The sequence below is a fragment of the Capricornis sumatraensis genome, chromosome X (genome assembly GCF_032405125.1).
Source record: "Capricornis sumatraensis isolate serow.1 chromosome X, serow.2, whole genome shotgun sequence".
NCBI lineage: Eukaryota > Metazoa > Chordata > Mammalia > Artiodactyla > Bovidae > Capricornis > Capricornis sumatraensis.
The window spans coordinates 144594645-144600790 of NC_091092.1; the positions used below are offsets into that span (position 1 = coordinate 144594645).

Below are 6146 nucleotides of genomic sequence, written 5' to 3' on the forward strand. Positions count from 1 at the left end.
GAGAGGGCTGAAGTCTCACCCATCCTTTCACTCATCTTATGGTCCGACTGCTGGGTCAAACCTAAAGAGAACCCAGCCCCCGCTGGCCTCTGATGGGATCGCGTTTCTGAGACTTCAGAGCAGAGGAGGAAACCCTGGACTTCTGGGACTCAGAGAAGTCAGCTGTACTCCAGAGGCCTCTGGGGGACCTACATGCTGGACATCCCCACCCCGGTGATGCCTGACACCCAAATATCATCCAAGCCAGCCCAACTGACGCCTGCTGACCTGTGTGCCTGGATGGTCACCAGCTGTGTGCCTAGATGGTCACCAGATGTGTGCCCATCTTAATCAAGAGCTCAGAGATACCCAGCAAGACAAAGGATGTGTGGCCACCTGTTTTTTGGCAGGGAGGCTAGAGTTTGGGTGATAAAAGGAGGTGAAGAAATGGACTATATTGCTTGGACTTCCCTGGTGGTCCAGTGGTTAGGACTTGGCGCTTTCATTGCCAAGGGCCCAGGTTCAATCCCTGGTCAGGGAACTAAGATCTCATAAACCTCGTCACGGAACGAAGATCTCACAAGCCATGCAGCACAGCTGATAGGAACAGAATGAAGGGACAAAAGAGGCAATTAAATGGTTAATCCCACTAGGGGATTATACACGGAAAACTATGGGAAACTCCTGTACGTTAACGATTCCTCAAGAAAGCAGGGTGGCTTAACCCCAAAACCAAGCTGGCTTGCTTAGCAACAAAAGCATGCTACAGAAGCACGGGACGCACCCCCAAACTCTGAAACAATGGAGGCAGGAGCCCCACATCTTGTCCCGGGAGCTCAGTGAGTTCAGCTCAGTTCAGTTGCTCAGTCGTGTCCGACTCTTTGCAACCCCATGGACTACAGCACACCAGGCCTCCCTGTCCATCACCGACTCAGTAAGTTAACAGCTCTCAAAACAGGCTCTGTGCACATAAGAAAAAATCATTTATGGGAAGGTGATTTTTCAAAACGAAAGACCCTCATTGTACTCGGACCTGAAAATATTTCTCCAAAGTGCTTTACAACAGGCCCGGCCTGACCACATGGGGACAAATTTCCCTGCCCTACCTGGGGAGGAACTGATGATGGAAACCAAATATATTCAAGAGAGACAAAGGTCTTCTCCCCCGACCCCTTCCTCTGAGTATAAAACTGCAGCCCACTGAGTTCTCAGGGGCTTGCCCACCCGCTTGGAAGCCTCAGAAGCATCCTATTCCATTAAATCATTCTTACCTACTACTTTGCTCTCACTGAATTCTCCTCTGCTCTGACATGAAGGACTGGGGTTACCAGAGCTCCTCGGAGCCCCTTGAAATGACACAAGTTGGTTTAGCAGCCGGGGGGGAAAAAAGGACTATATTTGCAAATAACTCCCACTTGTGAGTGAGAGGAGATAAAAATAATGAATATCCATACTGAGGTAATTCGGGAGAAAATGCATGAAATATACCCCCATCTCTTCCACAAGTCAGCTCCTGGAAGGATTGCTTCCTCCCGTCCCGAACGTGCTCCCGTGTCCAGCCCACTGGCTCTGCTGAGGCCTCACCCTGCCCATTGCCACACAACACCACACTGAGTCACCCCCAGGAGCCACTTTCTGTGTCCCCCGTGCCTGTATGTGCTGAGTTGCTCAGTCACGTCTGACTCTGTGACCCCATGGACTGTAGCCCCACCAGGCTCCTCTGTCCATGGGATTCTCCAGGCAAGAATAATGGAGTGGGTTGCCATTTCCTCCTCTGGGGCATCTTCCCCACCCAGGAATCGAACCCGCACCTCCTGCGTTGGCACTAAGCCACCAGGGAAGCCCCACCGTCCCCCACAGAGAATCCCTGCAGTGAACTGGGTCTCCTCTGTGCCAAGGTGGCTCCTGACGGAGGCTCTCGAGGGGGAAGGGCAGCCCGCCTCCTCTCCAGCAGTTCAACTGAGCCGGGCATTCCCGCTTCCTCCTGTTCACAGGGGCCGACCTCCCACACTGCTCTGCTCCAAGATCTCCACGGCAGGAAGGGCAAGCGCCCCTCTGCCTGTGGCTTCCCTTCCTATCAACCTTCCTGCGCCCTTTCCCACCGCAGGCCACTTCCAACGAGAATCAGGCTCCACATCACTTTAACAGGTTCCAGTGGTCACGTACGGATGTGAGAGCTGGGCCATAAAGAAAGCTGAGCGCCAAAGAATCGACGTTTTTGAACTGCGGTGTTCGAGAAGACTCTTGAGAGTCCCTTGGACTGCAAGGAGACCCAGCCAGTCCACCCTAAAGGAGATCAATACTGAATACTCATTGGAAGGACTGATGCTGAAGCAGAAGCTCCAATAGTCTGGCCACTTGATGTGAAGAACCGACTCATTGGAAAAGACCCTGATGCTGGGAAAGACTGAAGGCGGGAGGAGAAGGGGACGACAGAGGATGAGATGGTCCGATGGCATCACCGACTCAATGGACGTGAGTTTGAGTAAGCTCTGGGAGTTGGTGGTGGACAGGGAGGCCTGGCGTGCTGCAGTCCATGGGGTCCCAAAGAGTCAGACACGACTGAACAAGTGAACAACAAGAACAAATGTGTAAAACAGAGGTAGTGAGAAGCTGCTGCATTGCACAGGAAGCTGAGCTTAGGGCTCTGTGATGACCGAGAGGGGTGGGCTGGGGTGCGGGCTGGGAGGGAAGCTCAGAGGGAGGGCATGTATGTAGACCTGTGGCTGGTTCCCAGGTGCACAGCGGAAACTAACACAACATTATAGAGCAGTTATTGCTGTTCAGGTGGTGAGTCATGTCCGACCCCACGGACTGCAGCACGCCAGGCTTCTCTGTCCTTCACCAGCTCCCTCAGTTTCCTCAAACTCATGTCCGTGGAGTCAGTGATGCCGTTCAACCACCTCATCCTCTGTCGTCCCCTTCTCCCACCTTCAATCTTTCCCACCATCAGGGTCTTTTTGCATCAGGTGGCCAAAGGATTGAAACTTCAGCATCATTTCTTCCAATTATATGCCAACTTAAAATAAAATGAACTGCGGGTTCTCTGGTGGCTCAGAGGTAAAGAATCCGCCTGCCAAAGCAGGAGACAGGGGTTCGATTCCTGGTCCAGGGAAGATCCCACATGCCTCGAAGCAACTAAGCCTGTGTGCGACAACTTGTGAGCCTGTCTTTGGAGCCTGGCAACTGCAACTACTGAAGCCCAGGAGCCGTGGGGCCTGTGCTCCACGACCAGAGGACCCCTGTGATGAGAAGCGTGCACACGGCAACTAGAAATGAGCCACCGCTTGCCGCAACTAGAGAGAAGCCTCAGCAGCGATGCAGACGCAGCACGGCCACCGATAAACAAAGAAAATTGTAAAAAAACAGTGAAATAAAATATTTAGAAACAGAAAAAATCAAAAGTAGAATAAACAGCTCTTTCCTTCCTTGCCTCCTGTGCCTGCCTAAAGTTTTTACGCAGAGAGACTCTTCACTGAAATCACGGGGTCTCCAAACTAGCCCAAGGAGGACCAGATGCAGGCCCTGCTATTTATTTTACGGCCCAAGAGATAAAGAATATTTTTTCAATCTTTTTTTTAATCATTGAAGAAAATCAAAAGCACACTTGGTGGCACATGCAAATTATTGACACTGAAATTTCAGTCAACAGCCTTTTTACGAGCACACGGACACCCACATGGGTCAGGCACTGTCGGTGCAAGCTTCTGCAGCGCACTGCAGAGCGGAGTGCTTGCAGAGACTATAGTATTCACTGTCCACACAGAACAGGAAAAGCCTGCTGATCCCAGCCTCAAAGGTAACCCTCCACTCTCTCTATTCCAGGACTTAAGTTAAGACTTGACCGGCTGGCCGCCCAGCTTTCCTTTTGGTGTGCAAAGCAGGCCGCAAATCCCCTTTCTCGAGAAACCCTGCCTTTCAGGATCACCAGCTTCACCTCAGGCTCTCAAATAGATAGTTGGGCTTTGGGGGTGGAGGTGAACGATGACCTCATTATTTCTTCTTTCCACTCCTGCTTTAGAAATCCTTATCGGGCATTTTAGATAATGGATGATTCCGGCTCCCCGCAGGGGGTTGGGGGGTGGGGAGGCTGAGCCCAAGGACAAGCAAGAGCATCAGGGCTATTTTTCATCAACCATCACCTTCAGTGCAAACGCGAAATAAACTATCACCTTCGGTGCAAACACAAATGATACCGTGGAGGGCAGGGAGGAATATAACAGTCAACAGGGCAGGGGCTGTGGGGCTTAAGGAGACGGGAACAACTGAGGGCTGAACAAGACCCCGTAGGGCTGAGGAGGATGGCGGGGGGGAGGGGACACAGGAGGGAAGGGTGTAGCTCCCCCCCACCCCAGAATAATGGAAGCAAAAGTCTCAGAACCGAGAGGCGGGGGTGAGGAGTGAAGCTCCTGTTGTTCCTCCAGGAGCTGGACGCTATCTGCAGACTAGGAGACCCTGCGAAGGAGCAAAACACACCGACCCCTTAAAAGGCAAGCGGTTAAAAAAATCATTTCAAATTCACAGAACCTTGATGAACTCATCAGTGGTAAAGGTTGATAGCTAGCACTGTTCCTCCCAGCTGTTACAGGTCATGGCGAGTGTAAATTTTGCAGGTGTTTGAAAAAAATTTTTTAAAGGCAAGTGATTACTCTTCCCTCATGTTCTGAAGCAGATGAACCAATGTTGCAATCACTCCAGATACATTCTGTCCAAGTGCTAAAGGGGATGCCATTAAGTCTTGCAACCAAGGTGCTCAGATTTAACTGCCTGCAGGCAGCAAGTGAGAGAAACTCAGGAAACATATGCAACTGAATGACACCCTATACACCCTAATGACACCCTATGTCATGAACGCAAGGACAAACACAAATGAGAAGGACCATGAAGAGAGAGGGCTGGGGGAAAGGGCAACACGAGCATCGGGACAGCCTCTTCCTGTCTCGTTTTCCCCACAAGCTTCACACTCTGCTTTTTCCGAGCTAGGTGCTCTGTGAACCCTTGTGTCTTTAACACTTCGGTTTGAGGGTTTGTTTTTTTTTTTGGCAGCCCCCTCTAATTCCCACTTAGGGCTTCGCCGGTGGCTCAGCTGGTAAAGAGTCCGGCTGCAATGCAGGAGACCCCCAGTTTGATTTCTGGGTCCAGAAGATCCCCTGGAGAAGGGACAGGCTACCCACTCCAGTATTCTTGGGCTTCCCTTGTGGCTCAGCTGGTAAACAACTGCCTGCAATGCGGGAGACCTGGGTTCGATCCCTGGGTTGGGAAGATCCCCCTGGAGAAGGGAAAGGCTACCCACTCAGACATGGCTTCAATCCCTGTGTCGGGAAGATCCCCTGGAGGAAGGGCATGGCAGCCCCTTCCACTATTCCTGCCTGGTGAATCCCGTGGGCAGAGGAGTCTGGGGAGCAAGTCGGTGGGGTCTCAGAGAGTCGGACACGACTGAAGCAGCTGAGCAGGCACACGCACACTTGATAAACAGCACTGCAATGAACTCTCCAAGCTACGCAATTCCCAGGGGCTTCCCTGGGGGCTCACTGGGTAAGAAACCTGCCTGCCAATGCCAGGGACACAGCTTCTGTCCCTGGTCCGGGAAGATCCCACATGCCTCAGAGCAACTGAGCCCCGTGCACCAAAACTACCGAGCCTGTGCTCAGAAGCCACGAGAGAAGCCACTGCAGGGAGAAGGGCACAGAGTGGAACACAGTGTAAAAAGATACGCAATCCCCAATAGGGAACCTCAAAGGAACGAAAATGAGCCCATAAGCGGTCATGACTGTGACCACATAAAATAGGAAATCACGGGCAGTGTAGTCTACCTCAATTTATAGAGCAGATGTTGGTGTTGGAGAAGACTCTTGAGAGTCCCTTGGACTGCAAGGAAATCCAACCACTCCATCAAAGGAAATCAGTTCTGAATATTCATTGGAAGGATGGATGCTGAAGCTGCAACTCCAATCCTTTGGCCAACCTGATTCAAGGAACTGACTCATTGGAAAAGACCCCACTGATGCTGGGAAAGATTGAAGGCAGGAGAAGGGGATGTCAGAGGATGAGATGGTTGGATGGCATCACCGACTTGACGGACATGAGTCTGAGCAAGCTCTGGGAGTTGGTGATGGACAGGGAGGCCTGGCGTGCTGCAGTCCATAGGGTCGCAAAGAGTCGGACAT

At 51.8% G+C, this 6146-nt stretch overlaps 1 non-coding gene across 1 annotated transcript; it reads left to right on the forward strand.

Moving 5' to 3' along the window:
• Positions 1-447: 447 nt before the first annotated feature.
• On the forward strand, positions 448-520 carry TRNAE-UUC (transfer RNA glutamic acid (anticodon UUC)). The gene has a single exon. It is a non-coding gene; the product is annotated as a tRNA-Glu (tRNA).
• Positions 521-6146: the final 5626 nt, after the last annotated feature.